This window comes from Condylura cristata, unplaced genomic scaffold (genome assembly GCF_000260355.1).
Source record: "Condylura cristata isolate star-nosed mole 26May11 unplaced genomic scaffold, ConCri1.0 scaffold00012, whole genome shotgun sequence".
Classification (NCBI taxonomy): domain Eukaryota; kingdom Metazoa; phylum Chordata; class Mammalia; order Eulipotyphla; family Talpidae; genus Condylura; species Condylura cristata.
The window spans coordinates 31267087-31291123 of NW_004567113.1; the positions used below are offsets into that span (position 1 = coordinate 31267087).

Sequence of the window (24037 nt, forward strand, 5' to 3'; positions counted from 1 at the left end):
TGCCCCATTTATCTCTTCTCAGACAGGTGAATGCACTCAGAAACCCTCTATTCCAGTTTCCCTTCCTCTTTCTTCTCTCCAAAGTCTACTGTTTCTTTGTGCTTTCTTGAACACTGATTTAAAACCACTTTGCCGTCTGGATCAGAATTGTTGACTTTCGGTTCTAGACTGTTTGCTTGCTGACCTTTGGTGAAAGTAAAGATTATTTCCTCAATGTTTACAGAAATATAATGTCAGACCTGATTTTTAATTTTTTAAAAAATCTTCCACTGTCTCTCTTTCTCTTTTTATTTTCATAACAAATATACCAAGGAGATTGTTCTGCCAGGACCTGACATTTTTTTTTTTTGTAAGTAACTTCACCTCTAGGATCCATTTTTGTTTTCTTAATCCTGATCACATAGCCCGTGTGACTTTTGTTCTTGATTGTCTTTGTCAGTCTGCACCCAATATTACAGTAGAGAAAGGAAGGAGACCTTCTCCTAACTCAATTCCCTAGTAAGATGAGCTGGAAAAGTCAGGATAAAAAATCAATGTGTGGTGAAATGTTGGCTATTTTTCTGAGATTTCAGTTAGTCAATATGATTGTGAGAGAATAATCTGTTAGGGATTGTGTTCATCTTCGTGACCCAGAAATTCAAAGTACATGTGAAACCTTAAGTTGAAACAAGCTGAGGAGAGTCTTGTCTCAAGTACTTGTTTCTCACCACAGAGTATCAGCTCTGCACTTGTCGAGTCTCTTACTCTGGGAGGCTGCTAGTGTTCTTTCACTGACCTTTGTCTTCTATTCTTCTCCCCTTAGTGGAGGGTTGGGTAGCGGCTGCTGCTAATCCCTGCAGACTGTTGTTACTTGATTCAGGGTTTTGTTGACAGCAGAGACGAAAAGTTCTAGATCCCGAATCTTCCACATAAAAATGTGTCTTTAAAGTGAGAAACCTCTGCACAAGACCAAATGCTCTCTGGCTTTCCGTGGCTCATGGGTTCTTGCACAGTAGTTCATTTATGAAGAAACAATCTCATCGCTATGCATCAATGTCCCTGGCACAAAAGCTTGCTTACTGTGTCTCAAGACATAAGAAAGGCAAAAATTAGAGACTGGAATTCAGATCAGGTTATCAATAATTCAGTTATACTTTTGAGTAAGTCACATAGGAATGGTGGCCAAAGGGTGAAAAGACCCACAGGATTTCCGGGCCTTGGTCCTAGGGCAATAGGCCTCGATTGGGGGGGAAAAGTATCTTTTTTACCTACATCCTTGAGCAAGTTACTTAACTTCTCTTATCCTTATTTATTTTTTTTTAAAAGATTTATTTAGTTGTGCATACAGAACTGGGGTACAGGCCAGAGACTCAGGGGTGGTGAAAGACTTCACCAGAGACAGAGTGGGAAGCAGAACAGGCAGATGACAAAGTACACTGCTGAGGGGAGCAGCGGGCGGGGTCAGGAGAGGTCTGCCACATCACGTGGTCACCTCCGGGGCAGACGGGAATCGAACTCATGCGGAAGTGGTTTCAGCTTCTTAGTGCAGTGCTTTAACCCGCTGTGCCACCAGGGAGGGCCTCTTATCCTTATTCCTAATGAGCAAACCGGCAGCTAATAGTACCTTTGAGACAATGTGGTAGTGAGACATAAATGAGGTAACATACAGAGAACATTCATCAGCTAATGTCTAGTGCCAGGGGGTACCAAACTAGGCACGGTCCTTCCCGAAGGAATTTTCCTGAGTTGTTCAGAGGAGATAATCACTGGAGGAGATAGTCAGATCTCATTGAGATAAAAGACCTTATGTGGTTGCAATTGTTAGGAATCCTGGTAGTTCTTATTATGATTATTACGTATAAGTAATTAACTCCACTGTTAACAGTTCAGAGAAAGAAAACAGGCAGAAGGCAAGAGGATGCTTACTCAGTGTCTGTCGTTAAGCGGGCATTTTGGTCTCCACTAGCCTCCCACTCTGTCTCAGAGCTGCTGGTCACTGCTGTCCCTCAGGCTCTCGTCCACAGCAAACCCACCCTGTGTGGTCCTCTCTAGACCTTCAGGCAAATGGCTGATTGTCATTTGCTGCAATCAGTCTTGGCCAGCAGCCCTTTCTGCTTTCCATTGTGTTATCTCCTGGGCCGACCCATGTGCCTGGTCTCGCCTCCAGTCTTACAGATATTCTTCACTGCCACTGCAGCCCCAGCGAGCTGAGGTGCTGAGTCTCAGGGTGGAGAAGACAGCGGGAGCCCGCATTGTGGTATGAAAGGAGACTTATGGATCTCCCAGTTATGCGCGCCCTCCCTCCCCGCCTTCCCCAACAGGCTGTCCTGTTGTTTTTGAAGACCTCGAGTCACTGCGGTTTGAACAGATGTATTCTCAAGGCTCTGGGACCATCTCAGCTGACCCTACTTTGAAAAGAAATATAAGTTTTCATTATTCAAGAGCAAGGAAACAGTCTAATGAACTGTTAGATGTTCATAACCTTGAACCTAAGACTAGTTTGTTTCAGAAACCCTGAGGAAGAGCTTCAAACTCCCTGCGCGTCAGTTTTCTTGTCTAACTCCAGCTCCTCTCCCAAAAAGGGATGCCAAAATGGTATGTCTCACAAACTCCTCGGTCCCTTAACAGGAGCAAGACGGGCTGCAGCAGAAAAATTCATCTTAATCATTTAATTCTATGTGGAACAGTCTGGTCTCCGGGATCGAACTGCATGGGCACAACTTTACCATGCACTAGTTGTGTGCCAGGGCGGATTATTTAGCCCCACTAAACCTCCACAGTAAAAGAGTTACTGTGAGGATGAAATGAGTTGAAATACGTAAAGAACTTAGAATAGTTTCTGGCACATGCTGAAAATTACTAATAGTATTTTCATAAAAGGAAGGCATAACAGGCAGAATTGGAGATTGAGGTTTGAGGACTGGCTCTGTCATTTAATTACTAGGCTCAATAAGTTACTTAATATCTCTTTGTGTCAATTTCATCATTTGAAAAATGAAATCCTATCAAAAAACTGGTGCTATATTGAGAAATAATGAAACAATTGTATGTAAAGTGCCTGGCAAGTAGTAAGTGCTCAGTTAATGTTAACTATTCATCTGTTCTAGAAAATCATTTTTGTATTGCTTAAAGTTAGACACCTTGTGCCATGCTACCATTTGGAAATCATGATGGTCCCACGTAACTTGGGGCAGGACTCTGAGTAGAAAAGATTTCCAGAAAGGCCCTGAAAATCTTAGAAGGAAAACCTTGATTGTCATGTTTATCTTGGAGTCCAAGGGTGAAATGGCTGGACTCATGCAGAACTGTGAGCAGTAGGAGTCTGGGATTTAAATAAACAGTCGATTCTCCCAGAAATGCGGCCTCTGGCCCCCTGGCTTCCAGTGTCTCTTTGTAAGATTTGAATTCCTCAGTTCAAGTGGAGAAAATTGGCTTTTCTAGTCCCTGACTGCTTAAAGGCCGGTCTCTAGACACTGCCGAGAAAGGACGCGCGAGGGAGGCGGTGCAATGTGTCTGCTCACGGCCTCGGTACTCAGGGACTTCCTGTTACATAACCACTCCTGATATTGATGTTCAGACACACGGAGACTCACTTTTATGTGGGCGGCGAAGGTATTGTCCCATGACAGTACCTCCAAAGTATCATGAGCTTTTCAACTATTTGGAAGAAAGACTATATCTTCCTGTGTTAGGGGGATTTAACCATCTACTATTCCCAATGAATCGGGATTAATATGAAAACTATGCAAATAAAGTATAAGCACTGAGCTGACCTCTGAAACACAAAACGTTGGTCCTCTCCTATCAACTTTTTAGTCAGTATTTCCTCTTCTCTCGTCCTAAAGGTTGAGGCCATCACAAAGACATGTAGTTGGTTATTGGAAACAGCCTCTCAGATCCATGGAAGAGAGAACTTTCTAAGAATTAGCGTTGTTTAAAAATCCCTTAGGTTGCCGTTGGGGGTCCTCAGTTCCCTACCACCAAAGCTCATTGTTTTGTCGTGTATTTAGTGGTATATATGATACATTTAGTATCTTTGGTGTATGTTGGCTGAACGATTGAGTGGATACCAAAGAGTTGGCTGTGTTTCTTTAGAAGCACATATACACATCAGTCAAATGAGATTATATCACTGATCTCATAAAATCTTAAAGATTAAATGAAAAAATAAATGGAAAGTAACCACCACATTATCTTTTACCTCGTGAACTGTTAATTAAATAATGATTACTTTGTTTTATTTAACATTCCTAAAAAGGTGGAGAGTCAAAGGATTCTGGCTTTGGGTAGTGGGTAGATGAGATGACCTCCAAATTTGAGCTTAGCGGCTTTTATGATAGTCTTTTTATTCCAGTTCTTTCCCCCTCTGCCCTTTTTTCTCTGCCTCTTGAGAATCACTTCTCCCTTTGCTCCTTGACCTGGTGGATGAACTGCTGTACTTCTAATAGGGGCCAGTAGGTTCTGTTCCAGCTAGCCAGGAGCACTGTTTTGCACATCACTAATGTGTGACTTGGAATGTGTGGACGTAAATTCCACCATTATTTTCCAGTGACTCTTAGTTGCTTCTGTGTTTGATGCATTTGTCACGGGGACACAGAATACTTCACCAGCAGTAGAGTGGAAACTCTCCAAGAATTTTCTTTAATAGCCTCTTGGCACAGTGTGTGGCAACAGCACATGCATGATGGTGAGGTTTAAATATGTCTGTCAAGATGATTTGCATAACTTGCTTATGACTGCTTTTGTCAGTCATGTGGCCTTTTTGAATAGAACGCTGCATGTTCAGGTTCTTGCATACTCACATTAATGTATGACTCACCCAGTGTTTTTAGACTCCTCATTAAGTGCCATTGCTCTACATGTATTATGTTTTCAACAACACACACACACTCAGCAATTCTATATGCTATGCATGACCTTCTCCCCACTTGAGGACCTTGCGAGTTTTGCTTACCAGTAATCTCTGAAGACAACTGTAGTCTAACTTAGTAACAGGCTAGAAGAAGATTATTGCACTTTTATATGAAGGCACAACTGCTACCCCTAAGGATACAGCAGTGCAGATGGCTGCCACTCTACTATATTTCCCGTATTCCCAAACCATGTAGAGAAGGGTGGAGTGGATTATTACGCCAAGGGAAATGCCCCAGGAAATAGCTCCCTGTATTAGTTTTCTAGGGCTACCATGAAAATCACTATGAACTTGGTGACTTAAAACACAAATGTATTCTTGTCATACTTGTAGAGACCAGAAGTTTGAAATCAAGATGTTGGTGGACCACACTCCTGAAGACTTTAGAATCCTACCTCGCCTCTTCCTGCTAGTGGCAGGAATTCTTAGCTCATGGCCACTTAACTACAGTAGTCTCTGCCTCTATTTCATACCACCTTCTCTATGTCTTCTCTTCTTTATCTTACAAAGATATTTGTTATTGGGTTTGAGATATGACCTGCCCAAATAACCCAGGATGATGTCATCTCTTTTAAGTTAATTATATCTTGAAGGAACATTTTTCAAATAAGGTCACATTCACAGATTCTGGGGATTAGCATGTGGTATATCTTTGGGGGAGCCATCATCCTACCCAGTAACCACCCCCAACACCCTCCCGCTGAAAATCATACACACATACTGAGCCTCTCCCACTATATACTGAGAGATTCCTTGTCCATTTGGAATAAGAAAACTGGGCAAAATGCAGGCAAGGAGAGTTAGACTTGGCAGTCTTCACTACTACCATTATATATTTCTTGGCTTAAGGCACAAGAGTGTTTCATATGCTAAAGATCTAATGCGGATTTTCAGCCAGTGGTAGATATACCTAGAAAACACGTCAGTGAAGGCCACCTTGGTTGTCTTAGTAGACAAGCAGTATCCCGGTATCACTCCACAAAACCCTAAGTCCTTCAGGCCATAAGTGTTGCCTTCCAGGTGTCCTGTTATTAAAGGAACTTTATCAAACCAGAGAGTATTCAGGTGGCCCCTTCACCATCACCTAGAAAACAACTTCCCAGAGAACAAATGAAAAGGCAAGGGAGAAATCACCAATGCTGTCTTTAACTTGGGGAGACCATCAGGTTTTGGGGGAGTAAATGTGATCTGTGTTACACTGAGGTAGAACATCAAAGTAGTAAGAGGCAAGTATTCAGCTTGAAGAACCCCCATTGAAGAACCCCCATTGCTGGGGGTATTTCAGAGAACCCTCAGGGATATTGTAAAGAAGACTCCTGTACTTGGTAAAAATCTAAGATCCTTATCCAGCTTCAAATCTCGTGACTTTTATAATCAAGTTCGGATCAAATAATTTTATAATCTCAAGTTTGGATCATCATGTGGACACACCATTCTACAGGCCTTGAAGGAGGAATTTGCTCAGGTTCTTCCCCTCACCTGGATTTCTTCACTTGTCCAAATTCCACTCTCCTTGTCTCTCCTCCAAAGGCCCAGCTCTGTGTCTTCTCCCTGCTGACCCCACATGGCTGTTTGCTTCCGTTTCCTCCAAAGTGTGTCCCTGGCACTGTATGGAGACCATATTCTTTGTATATTCTCTTGCAATGCTTTAGCACTTTTTTCTATCTGTATGCTCATTTTCTAATTAGACTTAAGCTCACTGAAGACAAAATTGAATCCTCTGTGGAGACTCACAGAATTTAAGACAAATGTCAGGCGTGTAACAAATGATCAATGGACACCCGCAGAACTGAAATAGTTGCTGAGAATTTCAATATCTTTCTTCGTCTTGTTTTTGCTTCCACACAACTAGGGGAGCTGTTAAAAACCATAAGCATTTTCAGCCTTGATTGGAAGAAGACCAGCTTACATCTTCTCCCTGCTTCTCCTCTGGCATCAGCCCTTCCCAGGATCCCAAGGTGACTCTGAACAGAGCCCTTGGTCAAATGAAGGCAACATACTCTGCCTTCATTTTTGTTTGCAGTAGGGTATCCATTTTACTAAGAAACGTAGGACCATCTCCAGGAGTGAGTTTGGCAGGCAGACACAAATATGAAAGCTGTGCATGGCCCCACAAGGAAAGGCAGTAAATCTTCTCTCCTCTCTCACAGGCTTGTGAGAGACCTTCTCTGGCTCCTAAGCCTTGTATCTAATTGGCGGACCCACTTGGAGCCCTTTTGCTCAACAGTTTCCTTTTTTCCTGACTTTCTGAGTATCTATGGGCTCAGTTATTTACTCCAGATGTATGACATTGTCTCCTTTGAGCTCAATTCTCCTTTCATTTCCTGACCATATTTTCACCTCTTTAGAGACCATTTGTTATTTCTTTCTGTCCCTTCGGGTGTTGGCAACACTGTGCAGGCAAGTGTCATTCACAGATTGCTTTAGCGAATCGCTGTCTCGCAGGCAGGACTGAGCTCACCCTGAGCTTTGCAGCAGGCTTCGCACCTGCCAGCCTTGCCTCCAGCTCTTCCTCCTCTGCACTGTGTGTCTGCCCCCCGACCGCGAGCCCCGACGTCCAACCCAGGATCTTGGTTCAAATATAGCTCTTATTACATGCAGGTCTATTTTCATTCTGCTACTTAAAACGCTAGAATAAACTTTCTTCCTCATACATAAAAGCTAATAGCGCACAGAACATTTATTCATCTCTCATTTAGTTCACACCTGATATTTATTTTTAAAAAATCGGTAGACGCATTATTGATAGATCTAAGTCTCACTTCACTTCTCTATAATTTAAAATGTAACTGTAAATTTAATTTGCCTAATAGAGAAAAAACGAGTTTGGCCTAGCTTGGGAGTTGTTTTCTAATTAATTATTGCTAATTAATTACCTAATTTAGGAGTTCAAAGCAGGGCCAATCCTGTAGTTAGACAAACACTCCTCTGGGCAATTATTTTAGAAAAAGAAAGGAGGCCACAGCAGGCAGGAGTTCCTTGTACGGCTCCATTCTGCTCTTATGTGCAGACTCATCACCGAGGGCATCACCGAGGGCGTGACCCCGGCACAAAGGTGTGGCCCCACCCACCAGGTGGACAGCAGCTTCAGGTCCAGTCTACCCAACCTGGCTTCATCCACACTGTAAAGCATCACCAACAACAAATGCCTGAAGCTCAGTACCTTGAATCTAAAAATTGCCTGGGAGTTACCTGGTATAGAGGTTCTTCATCTCTATGTTTGAGACACACTGTTGAAGGATTAAAAAATTTTGAGCAATGTAAGTTGTTGCAAACCTGCCGAGGGGAGCGCTGACCCTTACGTTCGCTTGCCACCGGAACGCAGGAGACTCGGAGATGCAAAAGAAACTGAAGCAGGAGCCTGGGGTCTGAAGTCTGAAGTCTGTTTATTAGGACTGCCCTTGGGTATATCTAGGGCTTGTAGGTGCAGGGAAAAACAGGAAATGTCCCCCATGCAAAAGGTGGGGTGCATGTTTGTACTAGACCTGGGGCTTCTTGTAGTTTCTACTTGAAACAAAGTAGTGGGCTGCAGCTGTTTGCAGGACAGAGTGCACTGTGCTCTGCTGACTTGTTTGTTGGCCTTACTGGGCAGTGTGCTCACCCATGCAACATTAGCCAGGGGGACAGGTGACCTTGAGGTCCCGCAGTTAGCCACAGTAAGTCAGTCAGCCAAAAGTACACACTCGTCCCCACCACAGTAATGCCCACCCCCTAACTCTGTCTTTAACACATCAGCTTCCATATGGGACTCTGGCAGGAGAGAACTGCTTCTGTCACCTGACGGGGGCCTGTTCAACAAAACTTGTTCCAGTGCCAGTCATTTTGTGATCATTTTGAAGACCTGGCTTTAGCTTTCTTTCCTCTTCTTGGAATTAGTTGTTCCTCTTCCCTCATGAACACTTCAGCAAACTGCTTACCTGGCATCTTTATCAAGCATAACAAGCAACTGGAGCAACAGTCCCCTTAGGCCTCTTACAGTGTGTGGCACATTTGTGCTGAATGGTGATTACTGCGTGTTGCCATGCACCTGGCTGTGGGAAGCAGGTCAGGTGCAAGGAAGAGATCTAGACCAAGGAAAGGTTGGTAGCAGAGCTGACCCCAACCCTGGTCTTGACAGCCCACTCCACCTGCTTCTCCAAAAATAACAGGACCATGATGAAGGCGAGGCCCATGAGACAGACAGCTTTGGGTGCGAAACTTCAGGGAACACCAAAAAAACTCAACAATCATGATAAGTACTATTTTAATGGAACCGTTTAACATCTGAATTAATATGAAAAATGGATGTTGAACAGAAGATCAAAACTTATTTAGGGATAGTCCAGTAGCTTAATTTACAAAATAAATAATTTTAACATCTTTCAGATTGTCACCTGGCCAAGAGAGATTGCCAAACATGGCAATTTTTTCCTATGGAAAATGAGATGAGTTGATGGTAGGTTTTAAAAATATTTTTGATGCCTTTGTTTCCTTTAAAGCCAGGGATGGAAAACTCGGGGTGGGGGGGGCTTGTTTTTTAGTATGAATAAAATATTTAAATTTAAAATGTAAATATTAATATACTTACTTTTCCTATTTCCTACACTTTTTCAAACACCCTTAATGATTTGGCAAAAATAACCATTATAAAATACATGAAAACATACGTCAGGACAGGTTTCCTTTTGCCTCAGGCTGCTTCGTGGCTGGGCAGTGCACAAGTCGATCTGTTATTCAGGAAAGTTTTCAGTAAATTTTTCTGAAAACGTCTGTCACTGACCACATAGGAATTTTCCATAAGCAAGTCTTTCAGCAAACAGCCTTACCCTGCAAAAGGGGAGAATCCCAAAGGCCCACAATGACCAGCACAGCTCCAACACTTTCATCTATTTTTTGCATGGGTGGACAGAAAGGGGTACAGAGGCCCCCAGCTCAGGAGTTCGAGTTCATTGACTGCCCTCGATTTTCACTTCTTAGTGAACTTCAATTAAAGTAAATCAGCATGTATATTCTCAGTGGGAAAAAAGATCTCTGGTTTGCCATTTGTTTAAAAAGTCTCCCTTTCTCCTTGCTTGTGTTATTTATTATATCAGTACATTTTAAAACAACGAGATTTACCAAAATATAGGAATGCTTACAAACAAATGGGAAAGCCCAAATTCCCTTAATACCAGTGTGCTCATAATTGGATTATATACTGTGGATTCCAATACCAAACTGTTTAGCCACCGGCTTCCTTCTGTTTATATAAATCCACCTAATACCACTAAATAACTTTGCATTTTCTCAGCTGTGTTCGTCGTTCTTGTATCTGCTTTTGAAAGCCCCCACTGTTCTACTTCAGAAACCCCTTGCTTCTGTTTCCTCTCTGTGACAAGAGTTGCTGATGGCTTCCTCTAGGCTTGAGGAGAGCCTCCTGCTTGGCCCGCCAGATACAGCAAGACAGCAGTGAGCTGTGGTATTGGGTTGTTACAAAGAGGCAGATGCAGCCTTAGGCCCTTAGGCTCAAGGGACTGTTGCACTCCATTCTGAAGTATGGGGGGTTCACTTACCCATATACTTTAACAGGGACACTAGTAAATCAGGGAGCGTGCAGAGGAGACTAGTCGGTCTGACTGAAGGCCGGGTGAACTAAGGTTACTGACTTGGGGGAGGACGATGGTCTGTTTTGAAATAACTGAAGGATTTAAGGAATTAGACATCATCCAAATAGCTCTCAGGATAACATGGCACTCATGGTGTGGGGGAGGTCTATGGCGGCAAATTTTTGCTGAATATATGGATTACCACCAGCCCTCCCCTTCGCCCCCTCCACCAGGCAGGATGGTCTATTTTGTAAGATACAGGACTGATTGCCTAAGGGACCATCTCTCAAGGCTTTTTTCAATTGGAAGGATCTGTGACTCCTTGACAGAATTAGTGCAGGACGCACTGCCACTGACTGTAAGGATGCAGCCTTTTTAATAACATCAAGTCCCATTACCACTGTTGAAAAACTGTGACTCATGCAGCTATTCAAGAGATGCTGGCACGTGAACTGGCCAAGTGACGTGTCCATGCATTGCCTTTCCAGTAGAGTGAGTGGTCTGTTTTGGTGACTACATCAGATAACTATTTTCTTTCAGTCAGTGAGCATTTAAAGGAGAATTAGCAGGGCCCCCGGCTCCCCAGGAACCCCATGGTTTGGGTGGGCGCTTTCTGCAGAGATGTTCCTGTTCCACACACACTCTGTCCCAAAGGCAGTCATTAGGCCTATTGGATTGTTCTGGTCAGGAGACTGTGGATTTATACCACTAACAACTTCTTGGTTGCCAACAGTGCTGACACACTTTTGCTCTAGAATGAATCTTTGTTGTCAGCCATGGAAGTTCAGGGTTCAGTTAGGTAGGACTTCAGTATGAGTTTCAAGCGAGACTGTAAGCTGGTAGGAAAAGAAGCAGGGATGGGCCCTCCATGGTGGCATAACAGTTTAAACAGCACTATGAAGCTATCGAGGCCATGGCAGCATGAGTTCGATCCCTGGCTAGGGGGTGACCCACATGGCACAGACCTCTCCTGACCTGTCTGCTGCTCCTCCTTAGCAGTGTACTACATCAGTCAGCCTGTTCTGCTCCCCACTCTATCTCTGGTGAAGCCTCTCCCCCACCCCGCACCTCTGGCCAGCTCTATATGTATATAGTTAAAAATAAATATTAAAAAAAGAAAAGAAGCAGAGATTAACAACAGGCAGAGATCTCCATCTCTGCTTGACTTTTGATTTCTCCTGGCATAACAAGTAGAGATAGAGGTTTTGATTTCTCCTGGAATTCATTTGGTGGACTACCAAATGTCACCTTAGACTTCTATTCTACCTCAAACCAAAGAAGAGGGTATGATAGCAACAAAGAAGCCTGAGAGCACACCCTCAGACCCATACATACCCCAAGTGGGGAGCTCACCTCACCTCCCTGCCTTTTATCACTCCAGTCAGCAAAAAAGTCACCTCACAGCTCTCTCCTTCCCTCAGCCAGAACCAGAGGTGCTGAGACCAACATGCTGAGTAGCAGCTAGGACTCAAGGCAGACAGGCACGCTCCTGAACTTTCCAGGAAGACAATAGTTGACCTTTTAAGCCTTCATGATTTTTTATTTTTTCTTCTCAGTTCAACAGCAAAGCTGATATATGTTTTAAAATATTCTCCATCATATGTGTTTATAAAATGTAAACTGGAAGTATGAAATGTCAGGGAGAAGATATTCATCGTTTTTTGAAAGCCCGCCAAGTTCTTTTTCTATAACCAAAACTGCTTAGTCAACCAATTCACTCTAATCTGCGTCTATTCCTATCGGCTTTATTTAGCCTGAAGTTAAGTCAGGAACTATTCCCTGCAGTGTTTACAATCATATGTTAAGAATCTGGTTTATTCACATGGGTGCATGCCAGGGAATGCAAGGTGCCCTCAGAAAGGATAGAATGAAAGAGGGAGGGAGGGAGGGAGGAGGAAAACAGGAGAGAAAAGGAGGGAGACAGGGAGGGGCGGAACTGTAGCTGATGTAAACTACCTTTTTTGCTCATCTCCTTCCATTCAGTCAGTCTTGGGCACTTTACCTTGCAGTATATTCAAAGAATTTTCTACTCAGGTGTCTTGGGAAAATAGATTTGAATTGTAACCTAAAGCGATTTAAAAGCTTCTAATTACCTGGAACTTGGACCTTTGTTAGCTACATTATTGGCATTCTGACTAGTCCTATGAGAAAGATGCTAGGTGGAAGCAGAATGGCAAAATGGCTAAGCAGAAAGTGAATCACTGCCCCTTCCCCATTTTTCTTCTGCCTTGATTTGACTGGCAACGTATCGCCACATTTCTGTTTCCTGGCTTATTAGATGGGAAAAAAGTTGTGGGGATTAATGAAGATTAAATAATGTAACATCTACCAGGCTCTGGGCACATGCTTGGCACATGGTAAATGCTCAGAAAACACTGATAGCAAACACTGATTTTCCCAAAACGCCACGCTCCCAAATGAAGTCAAACACCTCTGCTTTATTAGCACATTACTATCGGGGCTTCAGTGTAATGCAAACAGGTGGTTTGCTTTTTCAAGGTTCTTAGGACAGAATATTGTGAAGAGCCTGTTATATCAAAGAAACAAAAATGGAGACGGGATTGTTGGATGAGATGGGAAGGTGGGCTCTGTCAAGGAAAGATCCTGACATCTGACACTTTCCAGAGCACCGTTTGAAAACCAAAAACCTGGTCCAACCCTGTCATTTGACCAATAAGGGAATGGCTGAGAAATGTGACATTGTTTCTCTCCGTGATGCAATTCGAGGTACACTCTGTACTCCTGTCACTTCCTATTCCAAAAATAAGGGGGAACATGGGTGGCTCCCAATAGGTGGGAGTATTCAGTAAGACTTAGAAACTTTAAAGATGCAGAGCTTTTAGTTCACCATCTGTGAACCTTTTCTTCCTAGAGTTGATGATAATCTTTTGGGTGGCCCATTTCCATGTCATGTTTATTTTTCAACTTTTTTAATGCAACTTAAAGCATTTCCTGTGTTGTTCTAGTACCTTCTATCAACCTTGAGGACAAATAGCAGCTGTGTAGGTTTCCATGAAATTTGACTCAAAACAACTCACTACCTCCTGCACGCTCTACCTTAGTCTTCTGTGGTCTCTTTTGATGCTAAATCAAATGCTATGATTCCCAAATGTTTGCACATTGGGGGCATTTTACTTGGACCTCTTGAACAGTGTTCTTATTAGTGCAACACAGAAATGTAAACAAGAAGCTGACCCAGTGAAAAATTTGAAGCCAATGTATTTTCTTTTCGAGATAAGGCTATGTTTGTACAAACAACCTCGGACTCTATTTGGAAAAGAAAAAAGATGTAATGCAGTTTATGACTGCTGTGCTATTTCCAAATGTAGTTAGTTTCCTGTTCAGTGTTTCATGTATCTTTATCTTCTTGTGGAAAGTTAGTTTTTCAGTTGTTTTCAGAAAAGAAGAAAGTTTACTTAGGGGATTCTTAATACCCTCTGTCTGTCTTAACAGGGATTGGGGGGGTGTCCCCAGGAAAAGGGGAGGTTCCTAGTCTGCTGCCCCACCCAAAGGAGGGTGGAGCTGAGCAGGGAGGAGAAGAATCTGGAGAGGAGACTGAGGAGGAAGGAAAAAGGATGTGGAGCCAGAAGGAGACCTGAGGGAGCCACATGGAAAAAAGAGACATGTGAAGAAACTGCGCTTGCTTCCCGTGCCTCCCTCATGTCTCCTGGCTCTTCATCCTGCTTCCTTCCTCCTCAGTCTCCTCTCCAGATTCCTCTCCTCCCTGCTCAGCTCCATCCTCCCTCTGGGTGGGACCAGGAACCTGGAACCTCTCCTTTGCCCGGGGACCACCCTGTTACACTATTACCTGGTCTTTCAGTTACTTGGGCTGCTGTCCCCTGACCCTACATCTTTAAAGCTCTTTCAAAGAGCTCTATAACCAAAGATCTCCACTACCTAGCTCAGACGTGGTGCTTGACTAATTACCTAAGAGACTTCCTAGATTTAATCAGGCATGTGAAAGAAAAAAAAAACATTACTTTTGGACTTCTATACCAAAAAAAATATGTAGTGCATCATTATTCTTCTGGTTTGAAATAAACACACACACATATGTAAAATAATTCTATTTAGAACAAAGTGAAAAGGTCTTTATAGGAATTATAGTTCTCAGTTTCCAGGTCAAGTGAGTTAGGCTGAAGACAAAGTGAATTCAGTGACAAATGCAGAAGCTAAAAATTTTAAGCACTTAGGATTTGCTTAATGTATCATATCTCATTTAATCCTCACAAACATTCCTATTTGGTTGGCTATTACACCCGTTTTACAAGTAAGGAAACACAGGCTTAAATTATTGTTCCATAGTGGGGACAGGATTTGAACCCAAGCAGCATGGTTCCAGAACCCATTTACCTATAAATGACTAATGAATGAGTGTAATGCATTAAGAATAATGCTTTCACCCTAGTAAACATACAACAGCTCTCACGGGTTAATTTAAGGCTCTGACGTACAACATTTTCTGAATCCGGGAGAAAGGTGGGAAAGAAAGATAATTGTAAGCCATGAAATCTTCAACTGTGTTTCTTCTTGTACTGATCTGACAAAAAATATTATAAATCCCTGGCATATTTAATTTCTAACATTTGTTTGTTAACAAATTATAGTTCTCAGGGCGTGTCTTTTGAGTTTATTTATTTATTTTATTTATACATACAAGACCCGGGGTCTAGGCCAGAGGTGCAGGGGGTGAGAGGATTTACCAGAGACAGAGTGGGGAGCAGAACAGGCAGATCTACTGAAATGTCCTGTTAAGGGCAACAGCAGGTGAGACAAGAGAGGTCTTCTGTGCCATGTGCATTAACTGCTTGGCCAGGAGTTGAACTCATGTTGGAGTGACAGAAGATAGATTGATAGTGCTGGGACTTACTCCCTTGCACCACCAGGGAGGCCTAGGGCATGTCTTTTGATTTATTCTTATCCACGGGATCTCTAACACACCAACATGAGGATGTTAATAGTAGACATCTTCCGGCTGGGTTCATGAAGGCACAAGGCAAATTGCCCAGAGCAGGCACTCCACCCTGGCTTCCTGGTCATAGCTCAGTGCCCATTCACGGGCAACTGCCTCATGTTCAAAGCAAGTAGGAACGTTGAAAACAAAGATGAGCCATCTTCTTCTTTTAGGTTTGTGAATGGCTTTTAGAAGATCTTGATTTGCTCCAAGGACATATTATTTTACTGGATTTCCTGTCATACTGTCTCCGTGGTCGACCATGAGCCAGTCAGACCCTGCAGATGATTCAAAGTCCAGTCCCACCCCGCTGTGTGTCGTGTGTGGCCAAGCCCACTCCTCCGAGGAAAACCACTTCTACACCTACACGGACGACGTGGATGATGATCTCATATGCCACATCTGCCTGCAAGCGCTGCTGGACCCTCTGGACACGCCCTGTGGGCACACATACTGCACAGTCTGCCTCACGAACTTCCTGGTGGAGAAGGACTTCTGCCCGGTGGACCGCCAGGCTTTGGTTCTGCAGCACTGCAGGAAGTCCAGCATTCTGGTCAACAAGCTCCTCAACAAACTGCTGGTGACCTGCCCCTTCGCGGAGCACTGCAATGAGGTGCTGCAGCGCGGTGACCTCCAGCAGCACTTTCAAAGCAGGTAGGACCGCCCCCTCCACCTCCCCTGAGAGGCTCCGCCCCCTCCACCTCCCCTGAGAGGCTCCGCCCCCGCGAGGGAAGGCACTCACCTGTCTCAGAGGGCGGGGCGTCTCCAGTGCCCTGGTGCTCCACCAGGTGGCCATTTCTCCGTCTTCTCTGCAACCAATAAAAAGAATCATTCCGATGAAGACATGTTTCAGGTGTTTAGGACTTTGGCTCAGTATGAGGCAATAGCGAGGAGGGGGTTATAGGGATTTTTTTTTAATAGTAAAAAAAGCTTTAACAGTTTCATTTTATTTATTTTTAATATTTTTGAAGTAACACTGCATTATAACATTTGAGTTTTATTTATTATGTATTTTATTATTTATTTATGGGCTTATTCTGGGTTTTAGGTGCGCATCATTATAAGTCAGTGTCTATAGAGGGATGTTCATGGGCTAACGTCCGATTCTATGACTCTCCATAGGTCAGCCCGTTACCCAGGTTGCCTAACCCCACTCCTCTTTCCCCTCTGGTAACCACCGATTGGCTTTATAATCTAAACGTTGGCTTTTGTTTTATTTAGTTCATGCGTGTGTTATGTGTCTTTTATTTGTCACCTATGATGAAATCACTTGGTGTTGTCTTTCTCCATCTGACTTCACCAAGCAGGGTTCACCAGGTTGTTACAAACAGCAGGATTTTCTTTATATAGCTTGTGTTACATCATAACCGTCCTCAGCTCTTGGACATTGTAGGTATTTTTTTAAACATTTTAAAATATACGGTTAAGTGATACTAAGTGCAGTTGCATTGCTGGGTGCCCATTGCTAGCACCTACAGAACCTTCTCTCTCTTCCAGAACCGAAACACTGCACCCATTAAACCAAAACTCTCCCTGTGCTCCTCTTCAGGCCTGGCAAGCCCCATTCTACTTTCTGTCTCCAAGAACACAACAACTCTAGGAGCCATGTAGGAGCACCACATGGCACTTGTTCTTTTGTGACTTGTTGGTGGCTTATTTTACATGTGGTTGGTTTGAAATGTGAAAGATGCTGGAAAAATATGATGAGCAGCTTTTTCTGAGGATCCTGGTCTCCAAAAAATTTCCTGGTAGCCCTTGCCCTGTGCTTTTCAGTAAGAAGGAAGTGTCTCTGATGGTCCATAAGTAGAATTTCCTTTTATTGACAAGGATTAAGAATTTGGAGCTAATCTAGCCCTTTAACTTTGAGGATACTTTTTCAGTAAGTTTTAAAAGAAATTTAGAGGACTTCTGTCATCCAAGCAACTTGTTCTGTGAATGTTGTGGCAAGGTTTCACACTAACCACAGAGCTGAGAGGAGACCGCCTATGCTCGTTGCCGGTGTCCCCGGGCTGTCTCTTATTTCACCCACTTCCTTTGTCATGTTCTTGGGCCCGTGTGGAAGGCCTTGGGGACAGCTCTGGGACTTGTTCCACATGAGCGATTCTCTTAGGACATGCAAGGTGCTTCATAAAGGATGAACAGTAATACTACAATTATTTTGTAAGAGGAAATTTGGAGGCTGGTATTTATCTTGGTTCCTGTCATGACAAGGGGAAGAGTCAGGTGCAGATGTTTTTTCTAAAGGTCACATACCTTAAGTCATGAATCTCAGTCTTTGTCTCCTGGGACATGAAGCTTGTCAAACATGGAAGGTTGCAGCCAAAGCAATGACCTGGGTATAATGCTTTGCACATGTCTTCCATACCAATTTTTCTCCAGTGAATTAATTTTTCTCCCCAAGATCTGAGCCAAAGGCATTTAGCTCATATTTGTGGGGTGCCTCTGACCCACTGTTATCATTAGTATTTAAAGGAGGCTGTCAAAAGGGACTCTACTTGTGACCTTTACTGTGTTACCCAGGTAGGCGAAGCACTGTCTGAAAGAAAGTAGGTCTGAGGTCAAAGGTGAGGTCAATGCTGACAGGTTCACACTGAGGCCACACTGGGAAGGAAAGATGAAGATGAGGAGCAGAACAGGCCTGGTAGATAGAGCTCCCTAGTCTTTATATGCTCCCATGTTCCTGATATGTTATGGTTTCTACATTTGTGTTGTGGGCCGTATTAGTTTCCTGTTGCTGCTGTAACACATGATCACATCTGAGTGGCTGTCAACAACATAGTTCTGAGGGTTAGAAGTCCAACATGAGTCTCACTGGGTTAACACCCATGGGTTGGGAGGGTTAGTTCCTTTGGGCTGTAGGGGAGTATCCCTTTTTTTGCCTCTCTCAGTTTCTAGAGATTTCTTGGTTTATGGCCCCCTCCATCTTCAAAGCCAGCAGTATAGAATCTTCTGGCCTCTTCCTTTTTCTTTGTCTCTGTCTCTCTCTGTGTGTCCCTCTCTTTGTCTCTCTTTCATCATCCCTGCTTTCATCATCATATCTTCTGTGACACTGACTTCCTGCCTGTGTCTGACAAGGACATCCATGAGCCATTGAGCCCACCTGGATAATCAAGGGTCATTTCATTAGGGTCACTTCCTCATCTCAAGAGCTTAATCACATCTGCATAGCCCATTTTGCTATGTAAGATCACATACTCAGAGGTTTTGAGGATTGAGAGGTGGGCTCAGGAGTGCTGTCGGGGAGAAGTAAGAGTGGAGTCAGAGAAGGAAAGAAATGAAAAGATTCTCTGGAGAGAAAGTGAAAGCACAGCAGCTCCTTCTGATTGCCCCGCCCCTCATCAGGTACTGATCTGGGGCCAAGAAAACTGATAAAAACTGGAATGAGATGGCACAGTCTAAGGGCAAGGTCAGAATGGAAGTAGGACAGAGATCAGGCTAGAAGGGTCTGAGTGGGAACTTGTGGGAGCTCAGAGAAATGATACAAATACCCCTAAGCTGCCCAGTGGGAACTTCATTCACCTGAGTGGCCCACACACCCCAAGAAAGCCCAGGTGGAGGTTTGATGAGCACCCAGCTGATAATGACATGCACTTTTGAAAAATAACAGTGAGGGGAGCACTTAAAACTAATTGAAATCACTCCTCTGAGCTGCAGCCTCCACAGCAGCTCTCGGTGGAGAGGAAATCTCCCACATCACAGAGGTGTTGAGCTCAACACCTGCTCCTATCCTCTCCACACATCAACTTCCTAAGTAGGTTGACACCAGCGTTTCCAAAAATACATTGTATATATTAGTCATCAAATGCTTAATATACACCTCTTCCTCCCCACCCTCGAGGCATTTTGTTGGCAAGGATTAAGAATTTGAAGCTAATCCAGGCTTGACTCTGGAACCCTCTTGGGCCCAGGGCCTGTAATGGGGCCAGTAGATCACCTCTTCCTATGTCAGAAGGGATGTTAAAAAATTAAGTAGCTTCATCTCTGGAGGCCCTTGAACTGGGGAAACCAAGAGGTTACCAGAAACAAGCATTTTCCTCATAGTTCTCTAGAGAAACTGTGTCTCATATAGAGGTTGGTGGCTGCTTGTATGGGAGGGTTGTCATGCATATATACTAGGAGATAGCTCAGATTATCAACTTGGCATCTTAGTTTCAGTATTGAAAATGTAATGAGTTAAAAAAAAGTGTCCTTTAGCTTATGGCATTTTGGTGAATATAAGTGAGGCAGACTGACAGTTGAGGAGAACTTAGCTATAATTCTGGTTGATAGGAGCCACACATCCTGTTCTAGCAGACTCGAGAGATAACAGTCCTAGACTTCATGGGAAACTCCATCCTTAGGTTTCTCCATTTGTAAATGGGAATTTATTTCAATCAACTTCTTGAAAGCAAAGCTCTTGCAGAAATGAGTTATATCCAAAGTGTTCCCATTGTCTCTCTAGTAAAGAACATATGTTGGAGAATTATTTTTCCCCTCAGCCAAGGTGTCTGTTCATGCCCTTTCCATAAGACCTTATTATTACTAATAGCACTGAGTTGGGCAAGCTGCCTGTTTCTTCCAGAATGTATGTCATTTGCAAACACTCTCATCTAAGTGCTTCAGGCCCTGAATTGTAAGAAAAACATTTATGGAGGACTGTAGGTATGCACGACCGACAGGCCAGCAGCCGCTTGGACAATGTGTCTGACTCAGGCTAGGAGCTCGTCCATGGGAAAGCCAGTGCATGTAAGCCAATTTGGAAAATGTCCTGGTCAGTTATTTAACTTCTTCCCTCTTAGGTGCTCAGAGATTCCTATCACCTGGGTCTACCGCAAAGAAATTTCCCACCCGGGTGATGGGCTGGTCAAATTCTAACCAAAGGACATAGGGGTATGGCAGAGAGCTGAGCTCATGCTTCTCTCTTGATTCAACCCACCAGAGAGAGGGGAGGTGAAGGCAGAGATTTTCCTTCCTTGGTCCTGAGGGGGTAGTTCTCTTAGGCTCGAGGCAACATCTTCACTGTGTAATGTTATTATCTGCATGTGTAATATTTATCAAGGATCCACATTAGGTCTGGTCATGAATAATAAAAAATCTATGCACGCCATGATTTCTGCCTCTGTCGAAAGACATTTTAACCATAAAGGAGAGGAGTTGAAAACACCAGGCACATTGAATTATTTCATAGACCAGTCACTTTGCCCTTTGGTTTCTCTCTTATGGGAGATAATAAAGTTGACCCTAAGTATTTTCTAGCAAGAACAAAGACATCACTGTTCAGTGTTTTGAAAGCAGCCCTGAGTGAAAATGTGAGGTGACTGGCCTAGACATACCCTACTGAAGGTTCGCAGGTTATTTTCTCGGTTAACTTTGCTCCTGATGCCCTAGGAGTTTCTTCTCCAAAGACCTGCCTGGAACCACTCTTAACCTTTCCTTCTCCCTGGTGATTCTTTTCTTTGGTGAATTCCCTGAAGTACAGGCTCTGCTTGCTGTCTAAAATACAGACATTTTATTGTCAGAGCCAAGATCTTAGGAAGTATTACCCTTGAAAACGTGGGTAGGTTTACAGGCTTATTGAACCCTGCCTCCTACCTAAATACATCCACTACTGTTTCGTTGGACAAACATCCTCCTTGTGACTTTCCAACTATAAGCCTAACTTTACCCTGGCCCCTCCCTTGTTGAGAGTCCCTCTTTTCTAGCCATTGGCATGAAAGAAATGAGGCAGTTTTCCTGCATTACCTTGAGAGAACCTTTGAGTTTCCATCAGATTATGCTCCCTGTGATTATTTAAAGAATAATTCTCCAGGGCACTTATTCTCAGAAATAGTCTTTAACGTTTTCATTTTTTTAAAAAAGATTTATTTATTTATGCATACAGAACTGGGGTACAGACCAGAAGTGCAGGAGCAGTGATAGGATTTACCAGAGACAGAGTGGGGAGTAGCAGGTGGGTCAGGAGAGGTTTGTAGCGCCATGTGGGTCACCTCTGGGGCCAGGGATAGAACTCATGCTGAGGTGGCTTTAGCTTCTTGGTGCTGTGCTTTAACCCACTGTGCCACCAGGGAGGGCCAACTTTTTCCTTTTTATCTGGATGTTTATTATCCATCTGTATAAATGCTCAATCCCGGTCATGGCTATTTGGTTACTAATTTTCCTGTAATCATTAAAACTAGGCCCAAATTGTTGCCTTTTTAACTGAATTAAATTCTGTTCTCATTCAACAAATATTACTTGACCATCTATTATTACATGTAGCGAGGATACAGTGGTGAGCAGAACTGGTAGAACTGCTGCCTTCAAGGAATTCTCTATTTAGTGAGGAGAGAAGACAGTAAAGTAGGAGGTGATGGGTGAGACGACATCTAAGAATAAACAGGCAGAGTCTGGCTACAAGGCTGTTTACTGGCAAATAGGCTATAGAACAATCTATGTCCAAAAAAGGTAAGATTTTTCTCCCCAAGGAATTGTAATAGTTAGGAGTCTGTCTGATGTCAGATAATAGAAAATTCCAGCTATGTTTATTTAAATATGTTACTTAACACAAACTCTGGGAGTAAGAAGTCAGGTTAGTGTGTTATTACCATGATGCCATCAGGGACCAGGCTCCTCCTACTTTTCAGTTTAGCTTTCATCCTCAACCTGTCACCTCATGGCCTCATCATAGCTGCTCAAACTCCGACATCACATCTCAATTCCAGGCAGAAAGAACCAGATAGGAAGGACAAAATTACAATATGCAAACTGAGACACCCTCCCTTAAAGTGCTTTCTGGAGAGACATCAACAAGTAATCTCTGTTTATACCCCTGGCCAGTATTGTGTTACATGACCATCCATCGGCGAGAGGCCGAGTGTGCTACCACCATGAATAAAACCCAAGTTCTGTTAGAAGAAGGGAAAGGAGGTAGACATTGAATAGCCAAACACCAATGGTTGTAACAGTAACATAAGCAACAACAAAAAATAATACCTTGTTTTTATATTTGTATTCATATCCACTAATAAATTTGTCCTCTGAAATACAAGCAGATAGAAGGGCATGCATCCTTTATTTTTTTCCCCCCAAAACTTGGAGGAACATCTGATGTGTACAAGATGGTCAGAAATGGTATGAGCACCCCTGTGATGCCCAAGGCCATTATTATTTGTACTACTTTTAAATTGTGATTTATACTGTAGGTCCTGGACACTCAAGAAGAGCATGTCTTGGGGCTCTGTGAAACTCTACATTCAGGATATACTATCCTTAGTAGAGCAGGAAGAAAGAAAGGACAAGCATAAGAAAGCATTTTGGAGACAGGTGCTGAGTTACCAGCAAGGCTCATTTACTATTATTAGTAGTTACTAGTGTCAATATTAATTACAATAGCTAACATACATTGAGCCCTTTGTTCTTTATAGGCATTATCTCATTCCACCTTCATAACAACACATGCATTAAACACTATTATTATTGTCTTTCTTTTACAGAGGAGGATACAGAGGTTCAGAGAGGTTAAGCAACACACCCCGTGTCACACAGCAGTGTTACCATTCATGCTCAACCCTCTAAATACTAGCATCTAAATACCAGACCTCACTTCCTTTGTACTGCTCTTTACCAGCTTGGATTTAAAGGGAATGGAATTCAAATTAGGGCCTCAACAAAATTAAAAATTAGTATGTGTTATGCCTTATTAAAACTACCTATCTTGGACCTAACCTGTAGAAGTTAACTCTGAACGCTCTTAAGGGCTCTTAGGTCACCACAGCTAAATGTATCGAACTCATTTAGCCCTGCATCAGGTAGATGCAGCTCTCTGATGGCAGATTCCCACTATTGATGCCTTTTCGCTGCACTCGGCCTCATCCTGCACTTTCTTCTCTGGTCTTCCTTTCATCAAGTAGCTTGCTATTGTTGTCATTAATGGAATTATTCCCCTGAGCCATTTATAATAAAATGTAGGCTATGCATTGGCAAAATGGCAGGGGGTGCCAGAGGGGTAGACTCCTAGGAGTTCGGTGGCCTCCTGGGGCTTAGGCCTCCACAGAAGTCCTAATGTGACTATAACGAGTAGTCTAGTCACAGATCTGAAAGCCGGAAGGGATGAAGTAGGTAGCCTCCGTTGGAGGTGCAGATAAGATGTTGCCATTTCCATTTCAAAGATGAGCTGACTGAGGCTAAAGAGCTAAAATGAATTGTCCAAGGTTACTGCCAGTGTCAGAGCTGAATTCAACCACACACGCCACAGGATGCAGGAGTGCTTTCCCTCACAGAACAGGAATCTGTGCCTCACGACTGCTGTTCTCGAAGTGAATGACACAGCCTCTTCTGGTACAGGGCCAATTTTCAAAACGAGCGAGGAAGCCATCACACTGTGACATGTGGCAGTGGGGTCTGCACAGTGATAGGTAAAATCTCCTCAGCACACGTTCACATAGAGAGGTGGAGTCAATTCCCATTTAACCCTCCTGCGTCTCAGCCTCTGAAGGCTCGCTCTGAGCTCCGATCTCCAGGCTGTGTTCCAGACATGCTAATTTCTTACCGTGTCTTTCTCTAGCAAGCTCTAGGACAGTGTTTGCTGATTTGCTTGTTCACGCCGTGGGCTCTGAATATGCCAGGCTCATGCCCTCTTCCATCTCAGTTTAGCTCCAGCCCATCTGCTCA

At 43.4% G+C, this 24037-nt stretch overlaps 1 long non-coding RNA gene across 1 annotated transcript; it reads right to left on the reverse strand.

The window, feature by feature from the left end:
* Window positions 1–15976: 15976 nt before the first annotated feature.
* LOC105853552 lies at window positions 15977–23981 on the reverse strand. Its single transcript, XR_001145387.1, has 3 exons — window positions 23916–23981; window positions 16152–16218; window positions 15977–16000 (listed from the first exon to the last, which is right to left on the reverse strand). It is a non-coding gene; the product is annotated as an uncharacterized LOC105853552 (long non-coding RNA).
* Window positions 23982–24037: the final 56 nt, after the last annotated feature.